Raw genomic sequence first — 14,691 nt, forward strand, 5'->3', positions numbered from 1 at the left:
AACCAAATAACCATGTCAAAATCCTTATGGGCGATTTCAATGCAAAAATCGGTAAAGAAAAGAAATATCGATATTGGGTAGGTAAATGGTCAGGGCATACACAGACCAACCGGAATGGCATGCGACTCATTGAATCTTTCAAGAAAAGAGCCTCGAAAACGAAAACTTGGATCTCACCTAATCCATTACTAGGTGAATATCAGTTGGATCATGTAATGATCTCCCACGTAAATACAGTAAAAATCATGAAACTTAAAGTCCTTAATGGACTAGACCTAGATTCCGACCATTACTCAACAAAATTCTCACTAGATGTCATTCCAGAAAAAAGAAAATTCACTAAGAAATCTCCACACCGTAAATATGATGTACAAAAGATAAATGGCAATGAACAATTTACAAAAGAAACACAAAATTTAAAACCACAAAATTGGCAACAACTGCAAGCAGGACTTTTAAATGCAGCTGAATCTGTAGCACCGCAAACAAAAACACGTAAACACCCATGGTGGACAGATGAGTGTGACCAACTGATAAATCTCAGACAACAGGTGTGGCAAAATTGATTGTTAAACAAAAATCAAAAGACCCTGGAAGATCTCAAAGATACCAAGAAAACAGTCACAAAAGCAATACGACCAGTCCGTGAACAACACGAAGACACAAAATTGCAAGACATAGAAAATTATTACAAGAAAAAACAATTCCCGAAATTTCTACAGAGTATTCAGACAAAAATTAACAAAGTACCCTCCTCCATCACTCCAGTTCAAAAATGACCATGGGGAAATTGCTCATACCAACACCGAAAACTGTGAAATTATTGCACAATACTTTTCTAAATTACTGAATTGTGAAAAGCCTGCAGAAAAATTTGAGTCCCATCGTACACAACGAAACCCAGACTCAAAGCCACCAAGTTTACAAGAGATTAAAGAGATAATTCAGTCACTGAAAAATAACAAAGCATCAGGAGAAGACCTCATCATCGCAGAATTATGGAAAAATGCAGAAGATAATCTAATTGCAAAACTCAAAGAAATTATACATGAAATCTGGACAACTGAAAAAATCCCCACAGATTGGAAGACTGCAATCATACATCCCCTGTACAAAAAAGTAAGTAAAACAGACCCCAACAACTACCGTGGAATCACTTTATTGTGAATAACATACGAAATTCTGTGTAAAGCCCTACTAAACCGCGCAGAACCTCAGCTGGATTCAAAACTAGGCGAATACCAAGCTGGGTTCAGAAAAGGTCGATCATGCGTAGAACAAATCCTTAACTTGAAAAACTCAATGAAATATTTACATAGTACTTCAAACAAAAGTTATGTCATCACGTTTGTCGACTTTAAAAAAGCATATGACAGTATAGACCGAGAATCCCTTTTTGAAGTATTAGCAGAATTTGGACTAGATCAAAAGACAACAAACATCATAAAAGAAACACTCACGGAGACCAAATCCAAAGTAAAATTTGTGGGAGAATTGAGCACAGAATTTGAAATAGACACAGGAGTACGACAAGGGGATGAACTGTCCCAAGTGCTCTTCAATTGTGCTCTTGAAAAAGTTGTTAGAGAATGGAAAAATGAAGGTGCACCAGCACACAGACTGGGACCAAGACATAAGGGCATAGAATTAGACTGTTTAGCATTTGCTGATGACATGGCACTGATCCCACAAGACATTACCGACGCACAGAAACAGCTAGAATTATTACAAGAGCAGGCAGCTAAAATAGGACTACAAATTTCATTTGAAAAAACAAAATTTATGACTGACATCAAAGATGCACCTTCTGATCTCAAAATTGGTAGTAACTACATCTCTCGGGTAAAAGAATTTAAATACACTCCTGGAAATTGAAATAAGAACACCGTGAATCCATTGTCCCAGGAAGGGGAAACTTTATTGACACATTCCTGGGGTCAGATACATCACATGATCACACTGACAGAACCACAGGCACATAGACACAGGCAACAGAGCATGCACAATGTCGGCACTAGTACAGTGTAAATCCACCTTTCGCAGCAATGCAGGCTGCTATTCTCCCATGGAGACGATCGTAGAGATGCTGGATGTAGTCCTGTGGAACGGCTTGCCATGCCATTTCCACCTGGCGCCTCAGTTGGACCAGCGTTCGTGCTGGACGTGCAGACCGCGTGAGACGACGCTTCATCCAGTCCCAAACATGCTCAATGGGGGACAGATCCGGAGATCTTGCTGGCCAGGGTAGTTGACTTACACCTTCTAGAGCACGTTGGGTGGCACGGGATACATGCGGACGTGCATTGTCCTGTTGGAACAGCAAGTTCCCTTGCCGGTCTAGGAATGGTAGAACGATGGGTTCGATGACGGTTTGGATGTACCGTGCACTATTCAGTGTCCCCTCGACGATCACCAGTGGTGTACGGCCAGTGTAGGAGATCGCTCCCCACACCATGATGCCGGGTGTTGGCCCTGTGTGCCTCGGTCGTATGCTGTCCTGATTGTGGCGCTCACCTGCACGGCGCCAAACACGCATACGACCATCATTGGCACCAAGGCAGAAGCGACTCTCATCGCTGAAGACGACACGTCTCCATTCGTCCCTCCATTCACGCCTGTCGCGACACCACTGGAGGCGGGCTGCACGATGTTGGGGCGTGAGCGGAAGACGGCCTAACGGTGTGCGGGACCGTAGCCCAGCTTCATGGAGACGGTTGCGAATGGTCCTCGCCGATACCCCAGGAGCAACAGTGTCCCTAATTTGCTGGGAAGTGGCGGTGCGGTCCCCTACGGCACTGCTTAGGATCCTACGGTCTTGGCGTGCATCCGTGCGTCGCTGCGGTCCGGTCCCAGGTCGACGGGCACGTGCACCTTCCGCCGACCACTGGCGACAACATCGGTGTACTGTGGAGACCTCACGCCCCACGTGTTGAGCAATTCGGCGGTACGTCCACCCGGCCTCCCGCATGCCCACTATACGCCCTCGCTCAAAGTCCGTCAACTGCACTTACGGTTCACGTCCACGCTGTCGCGGCATGCTACCAGTGTTAAAGACTGCGATGGAGCTCCGTATGCCACGGAAAACTGGCTGACACTGACGGCGGCGGTGCACAAATGCTGCGCAGCTAGCGCCATTCGACGGCCAACACCGCGGTTCCTGGTGTGTCCGCTGTGCCGTGCGTGTGATCATTGCTTGTACAGCCCTCTCGCAGTGTCCGGAGCAAGTATGGTGGGTCTGACACACCGGTGTCAATGTGTTCTTTTTTCCATTTCCAGGAGTGTATTTAGGTGAATAGATTCCAGAAAATTGTAATGAATAGATATCTGTCATATCAAGAGTCCAGAAAATGGAGACGGCGTTTCAGTTACCAAAAAACATTTACAACAAAAAGAGTCTCTAGTGGAACTGCAAAATACGACACTATACAACAGTAATTAGTCCCGAAGCTCTCTACGCATCTGAGACTCTAAACCTTCAACACAGAACACTAAAAGAGGAATTGGAAGTGAAAGAACGTAAGATAATGAGGAAAATCGTAGGACCAAGAACTAAAGATGGGGTACATTATCCAAAACCCAATGCAGAAATATATAAAGATATCTCCAAAATAACAGACACAATGCGCATGAGAAGAATCCAATTCATGGGGCACTTAGAAAGAATGGACTCAAACAGGTTAACGTACAAAATCCATACATTTTTAAAGAAAAAAACTACAAGACCGAACTGGTACAAACAGACGGAAAAAGACCTGAGAGAATTAGGGTCTCTAAATCTACATGATAGAAATGAAATCAGAAAAATCACAAACACACGGGGTTTTGAGGAAGAAGAGAGAAAAACTAACCGACATACAAGGTCTACGCAACGAAAGCTAGCCCTTTCGTTGTTTATGAAAAGGAAGGCTTCTGGGCGAAAAGGAAGGCCAACTAATGTTGATTACGCGTGGTCCTAAGTGATCCATCCGCGAAGAAGAAGAAGAAGAAGAACTTAATTATGTTGTTAAATTAACTTAATTATGTCATGTATTGGAAAATTTGACTCGTTCCACATCATTACGAAATATCGTATTCATGATCCATGGAACTAGTATTAATTTAATGTAATCTAATCTAAAGGGAAGATTTGTGAAATGAAAATCAGAACAAAGATCAGAAAATTAATGGCTCTAGAAGGAAATTAAAGGGTAATGATAAGATGAGCGGAAAATTATTAGAACATGTGAAAAATCTTAAATACCTCAGAAGCTGGACAGAAACCGACTGGAAGAGCACCGCAGAAATTAAAACCGGGATAGCAAAAGTGAAAGAGGCCATACGTAAGGAAAGGAGAATTTTCAGCAGCAATATGTTCAAAAATTTGAGAGAAAGTGTAGTTAAGTGCTTTGCTTCGAGTGCCCTCCTGTATGATACTGAAACATGGACACTGAGAGAAAGATGCAATGTAGAAGGCTTTTGAAATATCGACATGGCGTAAAATGGATAGATTAAGATAGTTGGATAGAGAGAAAAATGAAAAGATACTGAGAAGTGTGAGAGAACAAAGACTATTTACTGAATTTAATAAAAGAAATGGAAAGCAAATGGCAAATCTAAGGCATTAAGAAAGGAATTAGGGTTATAAAATGAGGGGTACGCAAAAAGGAAGAGGAGGCGAGGAAAGAAGAAACTTCAGATTCTGGATGATGTTGTGGACGTCAACATGTACAGCACCATTGCGAACGATGCAGTGTATCACATCAAATTGAGAATCAAGGGGCCTGCTAATATAGAAGAAAACTGATATTGATAATGACATACAATTTACTAGTGTTATTTCCAGTTGTGACTTGGATCTATATTTTACGTCAACGTTTCACGGATTTACAAAGTGGCCTTCACCAAGATCAATAAAAACAAATGAGACGACAATTGCCCTTACTTCACCAATTATATCTGCAGCTACAACTACAGCTGAAGCGTTCACAGCTATTACTCTGAATCGTCGCACGTAGTAGTTGCACGTGGAGACTTATATACCGAATGTATTTCATGAAAATTTTTTGTTTATTTATAGACAGTCACACATGTGATTGTGTCTATAAACAAACAAAAAAACCTAAACATGTGATTGTGTCTATAAATAAATCAGTAAATTTTACAAAAGACTCAATCACACACTCCATAGACAAAATGTTTTTTCCAGAATGTGTTTCACACCCCAATAAAGCTGTACATATTGTAAAAATTGATGTATGTACGTGTGGATATCCCACTTTTCCACGTAAACCACATGGTACACAGATCCTCAATTTTCTTTTCGATTCTTTTGTATATTATTCTTCTCACCACTTTATGCATCTACAGGGTCACAGTTATTGAACTATATGAAATGAAATCTTCATAACTTCTGAACTCTTTGCCTTAGGACATTCAAACTGAACGGTTGGCCGTGGGGCATTACGGGAATTAGTAGCGCAGTGTGGTCTGCTTTAGCGACGAAGCCGATTTTCATTTGGATGGGTTCGTCAATAACCAAACTTGGCGCTTTTTTGAGACTGAGAATTCGCGTTTCGCGGTTGAGAAGTCTCTTCACCTTCAACGGGTGACTGTGTTTGCAATGTCCAGTCACGGAATTATTGGTGCATAACTCCTTGATGGCACGGTGACTACCGAACGGTACGTGAAGCTTTTGGAATATGGTTTCATCCCCTATTATCCAAAGTGACTCAGATTTTACAAGATATGGGTAATGCAAGACGAAGCTCGACACCGTCAAAGCAGGAGAATGTTTGATGTCCTGGAGGGGTACTTTAGGGACCACATTCTGGTTCTGGTACACAAAGGCTACTGCCATATGCTTCGATTAGCAGCCGTATTCTCCGGATCTGAACACTTGCTACTCCTTTTTGTGGTGCTATATTAAAGACAAAGTGTGCAGCAATAATCGCAAAACCATTGGTGAGCAGAAAGCAGCTAATCAGGAGGTCATCGAGAGCATCGATTTTCCGACACATCAGCGGGTCATGCTGAATTTCGCTATTCGTCTGCGCCACATCATCACCAATGTAGCAGCATATCAAACATGTGATAACCTAAATGCGAATATCTGCAGTGACGTTTAAATGTTGAATAAAGTGTGTGCACGCCGTAGCTTGTACTCAATTTATGTTTTTTTTTTCATATAATTCAGAAATTGGCACCCTGTATTTTGATTTAATATTTTGAAATCGGATACGTGTTTTTGAGACACGGTGTACTTCAATTAATACAGTTCTTAATATTCCAGTTTCTAAAGCATACGTTTTTGAAATTGGCATCCTTAATGTTATTGAGGAAGAAATACAGTACGTGAGGAATGGGATGGGCATTCTAATCAGCACAGAATAGGGACTGAGAGCAAGCGGAAGGAAGACGAAATAACGAGGAGCAGCAGAAATGAGATCAGAGGCACTGCCAAAACTGGGAACCATGTAGTAAATGAAGTAAACGAACTTCTGGTTCAGTGGGCTGATAATTTATCATGTCAGACGAAACACGAAGGATACAAGAATAAGGCTAGCGCGGTCAAAGAGTGCATTTCTTATTACAGGAACGTAACTAGTATCAGACGTGGGATTTAATTTGAAGAAGAAACTTCTGTTAATCATGTTGCATGATGGTGGAAAGTAATTCAGATGATAAGGTAAGAAATGAGGAGGTTTTTCAAAGAATATACAGGGTGTAACTAAATTCCTCTTACATGCTTCGAGGACAGGTTCTTTACAGCAAAAAAAGTCTAGTAAACGTGAGATCTAAATTGCATACGTTAAGAGCTATGAACACTTGTTCATAATCGATACTATGAAACACATCTATTTTACCGCGAACTCTTTGCTTTCCATTTTTTGGGAAAAGTGCGCACAGTTCTTACGTTTTGCATTTTAGAGCCCATGATTACTGGACTTTTTTCTTGCTTTGTTCCGTATTACCTCGTCCCAAAACACGGGAAGCGAAGAGTTTGCGGTATCAGAGACGTATTTCGTATTACCGAAGATGAACAACAATTCATTGCCTTTAAGGTACGCATTTTAGAGCCCATGTTTACTAGCTTTCTCTTACATGTTTTGGTGAAAGGAACCTGCCCTCGACGCCTGTAATCGGAACTTAGTGACACTCTGTGTAAATAAAGACCTAGGTTACAAGTGGGTTGCGTGTTCGCTATATACTTGAACTGTCGTATATTACTGCAAACTGGAATGTATCATGCATCTACAAATGTTTTGGCTTATGACACAAGTACGCTTCTACACGGTGTGTCAGTACACTTTTGAAGTAATATAAACACTCATGTAACACGTAATTCATGACGTTCTCCATGTTTGTAGTCAAACATTTCTGTGGCTCATTGTAAATATGCTTCACACTTCCACTTTTGGAATGCAAGGTTGAATCCACCTGTGGGTGTGGACTGGAAGAACAGACCGGTTAAATGCAATACTGGTATTTTGGTGCTGAGTAACTGGTACTTTTTCGATATTTCTTTGGTCTCAGTTATAACAGGTTTTGTGTTAGCAGAAGAGGCAGCACAGTGTTACGAGAGGAGGCCGAAATGCACGCGTTTTAACTCACGCAGGCTGGCGTGAGGAGGGAAGAACTATACTGACGTGAGGTCTGGAACATGACAAGGAATGAGAATTCAGAAAGCGGACGTAATTAGTTTGATACTTAACTTTGATCCATTAATGATGAACGTCGCTCTTGACGGTACGTGATTCACAATATAATCTGTTCAGAATACATTCTTGAAGATAGTAATTATAGTAACTCAATATGGCGCCTTGCTAGGTTGTAGCAAATGACGTAGATGAAGGTTATGCTAAACTGTTGTCTCTTCAAATGAGAGCGTATGTAGAAAGTGAACCATCGCTAGCAAAGTCGGCTGTACAACTGGGCGAGTGCTAGTGAGTCTCTCTGGACTAGACCTGCCGTGTGGCGGCGCTCGGTCTGCAATCACTGGCCGGCCGGTGTGGCCAAGCGGTTCTAGGCGCTTCAGTCTGGAACCGTGCGACCGCTACGGTCGCAGGTTCGAATCCTGCCTCGGGCATGGATGTGTGTGATGTCCTTAGGTTATTTAGGTCTTGCCAGTGACTGGACCGTGTATGCTTGCTAGCTGCAGACAGGGCCTCCTCCATATCTAAGATGACACAACGTGGCAGACTTGTGGAGTGCACACTGGATTTCTTTGCAGCCCTTGGCACTATTTCCCATAGGGGCTCCATAATGCACTTGACTTTGGAACAGTGTCCTGTGTACAGAAATTAGCGCTTTCCATGCACTCTTCATTTTCGTCATTGCTGTCAGTGACCTACCTCATCACATAGATCAGACAGCTATATGTGTATGCTAATGACAATTCTACTTACATCAGGACAGTTCTGCTCCAGGTAATATTACACAGAAATCACCTGAATCTGCGCTACACCGTTCCTCATCAAATAAGCTAATCCGCAATCCATGGGAAACACAGCATCTTCTTTTAGGGTTGACCAAACACAGAAAATAAATCTTTTAAACTGTTTGAATACATATTGATCCCAAACTTAATTGAGAAGAACATGTCAGCCTTATCTGCAAAGAGATTTCATGAGTCTCGATACTTTCGAACTCTTCCAGTCACGTGTCTCATATGGCCTTCTGATCTGGGGACATATTTCTCACATTGCCAACATGTAGAAAAAAAAATACAAAAATAGTGTATGACTTATAAAAGTAGTTCTAGGGAGCACTGTCACATTGTCCTTAGTAGGTTGGCTACTAACTTGTAAATCTGTTCATTTATATGTGTGTACTTTTTGTCAGAAACTGTGATGAAGCTTCTTGTCACAGTAGTAGTAGTAGTAATAGTGGTAGTAGTAGCTTTATTCATTTGTAGATCTCTTTTTACAAGGATATAGGACATGTCAAAGTATTTACAAATTTAGATGAATTTAAAATAAGCTAATTTGTATACACATATATTTACAGACTTCTAGTTAGAGACAATCATTAGATTTACTCCTGGTATACAATACTTCTTTACAAATAACTTATTAAATAATGTAATGCCACATTGTTCACTCATACCTCACTATCTGTCACTGCACACACTATACACACATTTTTTCATAACACTTCACTCACTGCACACACACACACACACACACACACACACACACACACACACACACTGGTGACCTCTGGGCCATTTTCTGTACCGCAACTTCCCATTTGCTATCCTGAAACACTGACTCAGCATCCCTCCATAATGAGTGAGATGTTGAGCTCAGAAAGAGGAAGAGGTGTTAGTATTGTGCCATGCATAGCTTGGAGGTGAGTATTTCTAGAAAGGAAAAAAAAAACAGAAGGAAAAATACATAAAGTGAAGGTGTTATGTGGAATGTTGGATATTTTATAATTATTATTATTATTCATTTGTATAACTTTTTATCAAACCCCTACTCTGTTTTAGCTAAGTAATCCTTCGATGTATAAAATGTATTGCATAACAGGTACTTTTTAGCTGCCTTTTAAATAAGTGTATTTTTGCAATTTCTTTAATCTGTTTTGGTAATTTATTGTACAGTTTTATCCCTTGGTAGAAAATGCTGTTTTGAGTTTTATGTTTATTTTTTCTTGGTAAATGTAAGTGGAGTCTATCTCTTGTTGCATGGTCATGGACAGAGTTTTTGTATCGCAATTACCAATATTATTTTTTATGTGTACAACTGACTGCTAAATGTATTCACATGGAGCAGTTAAGAATGCCATAGCTAAGAATTGAGTGTAAATATGAATAATATGTAACTAAAAGACACTGCATGTTACAGAATGATGGTAGGATTCTAAGGGCATAACATGCCGATGCATTCTGTTTGCAATTACCTTTGTGTGTTCACACCACTTCAACTGAGAATCAATATTCATTCCTAGAAATTTTGCATCTGTTACACAATCAATAGATGTGCCATCTACATTTAATTTTTGCTGTAACTTCTCTGCAATACTTAAAAAATGCTCGTTTACATAGTTTGCTAAGTGCTGTGGACAATTGGTTACTTTATCCCCCTCCCTTAGCAGTACGTTATTCTGTGTTTGTTTGCCTCTCCCTGTTTCCTTTTTTATAACATCCCAGACTGCTTTGCATTTATTCTCTGCATTATATATGATTTTGTTATTAAATGACTTTTTTGCAGCAATCAGCACCTTCCTATAGGTCTTTTTGTATCTGTGATATAAATTTAAGAATTCTGGATCATTGCAAGTCTTTTTCATGGAACTGAGGTGTTTAAGTGATTGGGAGAACTTCTTAATACCTGCTTTTATCCATCTCTTTTGTGAGATGTTGATACAGACATGCATACTTTTGGAAATGCCTTTTCAAAGTTCAATTTAAACAATGTGCAGAATTTAGAGAATTTCATATTCACATTGGTTTCCTTATACGCTTCATCCCAGCTTTGTTTTTCTAGTTCTTTGGAAAAATCTTTTATTTTGATTTCTGATAGAAATGAACCATGGACCTTCCCGTTGGTGGGGAGGCTTGCGTGCCTCAGCGATACAGATGGCCGTACCGTAGGTGCAACCACAACGGAGGGGTATCTGTTGAGAGGCCAGACAAACATGTGGTTCCTGAAGAGGGGCAGCAGCCTTTTCAGTAGTTGCAGGGGCAACAGTCTGGATGATTGACTGATCTGGCCTTGTATCATTAACCAAAACGGCCTCTCTGTGCTGGTATTGCGAACGGCTGAAAGCAAGGGGAAACTACAGCCGTAATTTTTCCCGAGAACATGCAGCTTTACTGTATGATTAAATGATGATGGCGTCCTCTTGGGTAAAATATTCCGGAGGTAAAGTAGTCCCCCATTCGGATCTCCGGGCGGGGACTACTCAAGAGGACGTCGTTATCAGGAGAAAGAAAACTGGCATTCTACGGATCGGAGTGTGGAATGTCAGATCCCTTAATCGGGCAGGTAGGTTAGAAAATTTAAAAAGGGAAATGGATAGGTTAAAGTTAGATATAGTGGGAATTAGTGAAGTTCGGTGGCAGGAGGAACAAGACTTTTAGTCAGGTGATTACAGGGTTATAAATACAAAATCAAATAGGGGTAATGCAGGAGTAGGTTTAATAATGAATAAAAAAATAGGAGTGCGGGTTAGCTACTACAAACAGCATAGTGAACGCATTATTGTGGCCAAGATGACACAAAGCCCATGCCTACTACAGTAGTACAAGTTTATATGCCAACTAGCTCTGCAGATGATGAAGAAATTGATGAAATGTATGACGAGATAAAAGAAATTATTCAGGTAGTGAAGGGAGACGAAAATTTAATAGTCATGGGTGACTGGAATTCGTCAGTAGAAAAAGGGAGAGAAGGAAACATAGTAGTTGAATATGGATTGGGGGGAAGAAATGAAAGAGGAAGCCGCCTTGTAGAATTTTGCACAGAGCATTACTTAATCATAGCTAACACTTGGTTCAAGAATCATAAAAGAAGGTTGTATACCTGGAAGAATCCTGGATATACTAATAGGTATCAGATAGATTATATAATGGTAAGACAGAGATTTAGGAACCAGGTTTTAAATTGTAAGACATTTCCAGGGGCAGATGTGGATTCTGACCACAATCTATTGGTTATGAACTGCAGATTGAAACTGAAGAAACTGCAAAAAGGTGGGAATTTAAGGAGATGGGACCTGGATAAACTGAAAGAACCAGAGGTTGTAGAGAGTTTCAGGGAGAGCATAAGGGAACAATTGACAGGAATGGGGGAAAGAAATACAGTAGAAGAAGAATGGGTAGCTCTGAGGGATGAAGTAGTGAAGGCAGCAGAGGATCAAGTAGGTAAAAAGACGAGTGCTAATAGAAATCCTTGGGTAACAGAAGAAATATTGAATTTAATTGATGAAAGGAGAAAATATAAAAATGCAGTAAATGAAGCAGGAAAAAGGGAATAGAAACGTCTCAAAAATGAGATCGACAGAAAGTGCAAAATGGCTAAGCAGAGATGGCTAGAGGACAAATGTAAGGATGTAGAGGCTTATCTCACTAGGGGTAAGATAGATACTGCCTACAGGAAAATTAAAGAGACCTTTGGAGAGAAGACAACCACTTGTATGAATACAAGAGCTCAGATGGCAACCCAGTTCTAAGCAAAGAAGGGAAGGCAGAAAGGTGGAAGGAGTATATAGAGGGTTTATACAAGGGCGATGTACGTGAGGACAATATTATGGAAATGGAAGAGGATGTAGATGAAGATGAAATGGGAGATAAGATACTGCGTGAAGAGTTTGACAGAGCACTGAAAGACCTGAGTCGAAACAAGGCCCCGGGAGTAGACAATATTCCATTAGAACTACTGATGGCCTTGGTAGAGCCAGTCCTGACAAAACTCTACCATCTGGTGAGCAAGATGTATGAGACAGGCGAAATACCCACAGACTTCAAGAAGAATATAATAATTCTAATACCAAAGAAAGCAGGTGTTGACAGATGTGAAAATTACCGAACTAGCAGTTTAATAAGTCACAGCTGCAAAATACTAACGCGAATTCTTTACAGACGAATGGAAAAACTGGTAGAAGCGGACCTCGGGGAAGATCAGTTTGGATTCCGTAGAAATGTTGGAACACGTGAGGCAATACTAACCTTACGACTTATCTTAGAAGAAAGATTAAGAAAAGGCAAACCTACGTTTCTAGCATTTGTAGACTTAGAGAAAGCTTTTGACAACGTTAACTGGAATTCTCTCTTTCAAATTCTGAAGGTGGCAGGGGTAAAATACAGGGAGCGAAAGGCTATTTACAATTTGTACAGAAACCAGATGGCAGTTATAAGAGTCGAGGGGCATGAAAGGGAAGCAGTGGTTGGGAAAGGAGTGAGACAGGCTTGTAGCCTCTCCCCGATGTTATTCAATCTGTATATTGAGCAAGCAGTAAAGGAAACAAAAGAAAAATTCGCAGTAGGTATTAAAATTCATGGAGAAGAAGTAAAAACTTTGAGGTTCGCCGATGACATTGTAATTCTGTCAGAGACAGCAAAGGACTTGGAAGAGCAGTTGAACGGAATGGACAGTGTCTTGAAAGGAGGATATAAGATGAACATCAACAAAAGCAAAACGAGGATAATGGAATGTAGTCAAATTAAATCGGGTGATGCTGAGGGGAGTAGATTAGGAAATGAAACACTTAAAGTAGTAAAGGAGTTTTGCTATTTAGGGAGTAAAATAACTGATGATGGTCGAAGTAGAGAGGATATAAAATGTAGACTGGCAATGGCAAGGAAATCATTTCTGAAGAAGAGAAATTTGTTAACATCGAGTATAGATTTAAGTGTCAGGAAGTCGTTTCTGAAAGTATTTGTATGGAGTGTAGCCATGTATGGAAGTGAAGCATGGACGATAACCAGTTTGGACAAGAAGAGAATAGAAGCTTTCGAAATGTGGTGCTACAGAAGAATGCTGAAGATAAGGTGGGTAGATCACGTAACTAATGAGGAGGTATTGAATAGGATTGGGGAGAAGAGAAGTTTGTGGCACAACTTGACTAGAAGAAGGGATCGGTTGGTAGGACGTGTTTTGAGGCATCAAGGGATCACAAATTTAGCATTGGAGGGCAGCGTGGAGGGTAAAAATCGTAGAGGGAGACCAAGAGATTAATACACTAAGCAGATTCAGAAGGATGTAGGTGGCAGTAGGTACTGGGAGATGAAGAAGCTTGCACAGGATAGAGTAGCATGGAGAGCTGCATGAAACCAGTCTCAGGACTGAAGACCACAACAACAACAAACAACAACAAATAGTTCTACGTTCTAGGGGACTGATGACCTCAGATGTTAAATCCCATAGTGCTCAGAGCCATTTGAACCATTTTTTTTGCCATCACTGTTAGTGGCGTCACGCGGGTCCAACGTACACTAACGGACCGCGGCCGATTTAAAGGCTACTACCTAGCAAGTGTGGTGTCTGGCGGTGACACCACAACAGGTGTTTTCTGTTTTTCGTAACATTCGAGCAAAAAAATCGAAATATCAATTAGCCGTTGCAGCAGTGCTAAATTTATTCGTTTTTAAGTAGAGGCAAGTTTCATTCGTAAAATTGGCATCAGTAGGAAATATTGCGTTGTTGTAGAAAGTGACAAAAGCGATCAGTGCTATTTTAATAACAGTATCGACAGGAACAAAGCAACAAACACATGGCATCACAATTGGTGCAACATTGCTGAGACAATAATGTTCCTGTTGCCACGTGTTGTGAGGTAAGGTACGCTTGCACGTGCAGTGTGGAAGACTTGCGCCTGCCTGAACTCTGTGATAGTCTCTCTTTGTTGTCGCCGGACATGTGTCGTATTTCAGAGTGGCACCAACATAAGCCTCGAAATATTTTAACGACGAGACGTAGTAATGGAGTACAGTGCTTCATTTGCTTTAAAGGATTAAAGATTTGTCAGCCATTTCTATGAAATAATTGAAGAGGAAGGATATTTGATAACTGTAAAAAAAATTAAAAACCTAGCAACAATTTTCTCATATTATAAAATAAAAATAGAAAGCAGCCGATGAGCCGCCTATGTCTACATAATAAGTCTTTATCTGCTCCTAGCCCTTCAAAACGGAGAAATTAACACAAAGAGCGGTGTTCTTCATCCTCAGTTTTCACCATTTAGCGCTGACTGTTCGTAATGCGTAAA

This window comes from Schistocerca nitens, chromosome 2 (genome assembly GCF_023898315.1).
Source record: "Schistocerca nitens isolate TAMUIC-IGC-003100 chromosome 2, iqSchNite1.1, whole genome shotgun sequence".
In the NCBI taxonomy this organism is placed as follows: Eukaryota; Metazoa; Arthropoda; class Insecta; order Orthoptera; family Acrididae; genus Schistocerca; species Schistocerca nitens.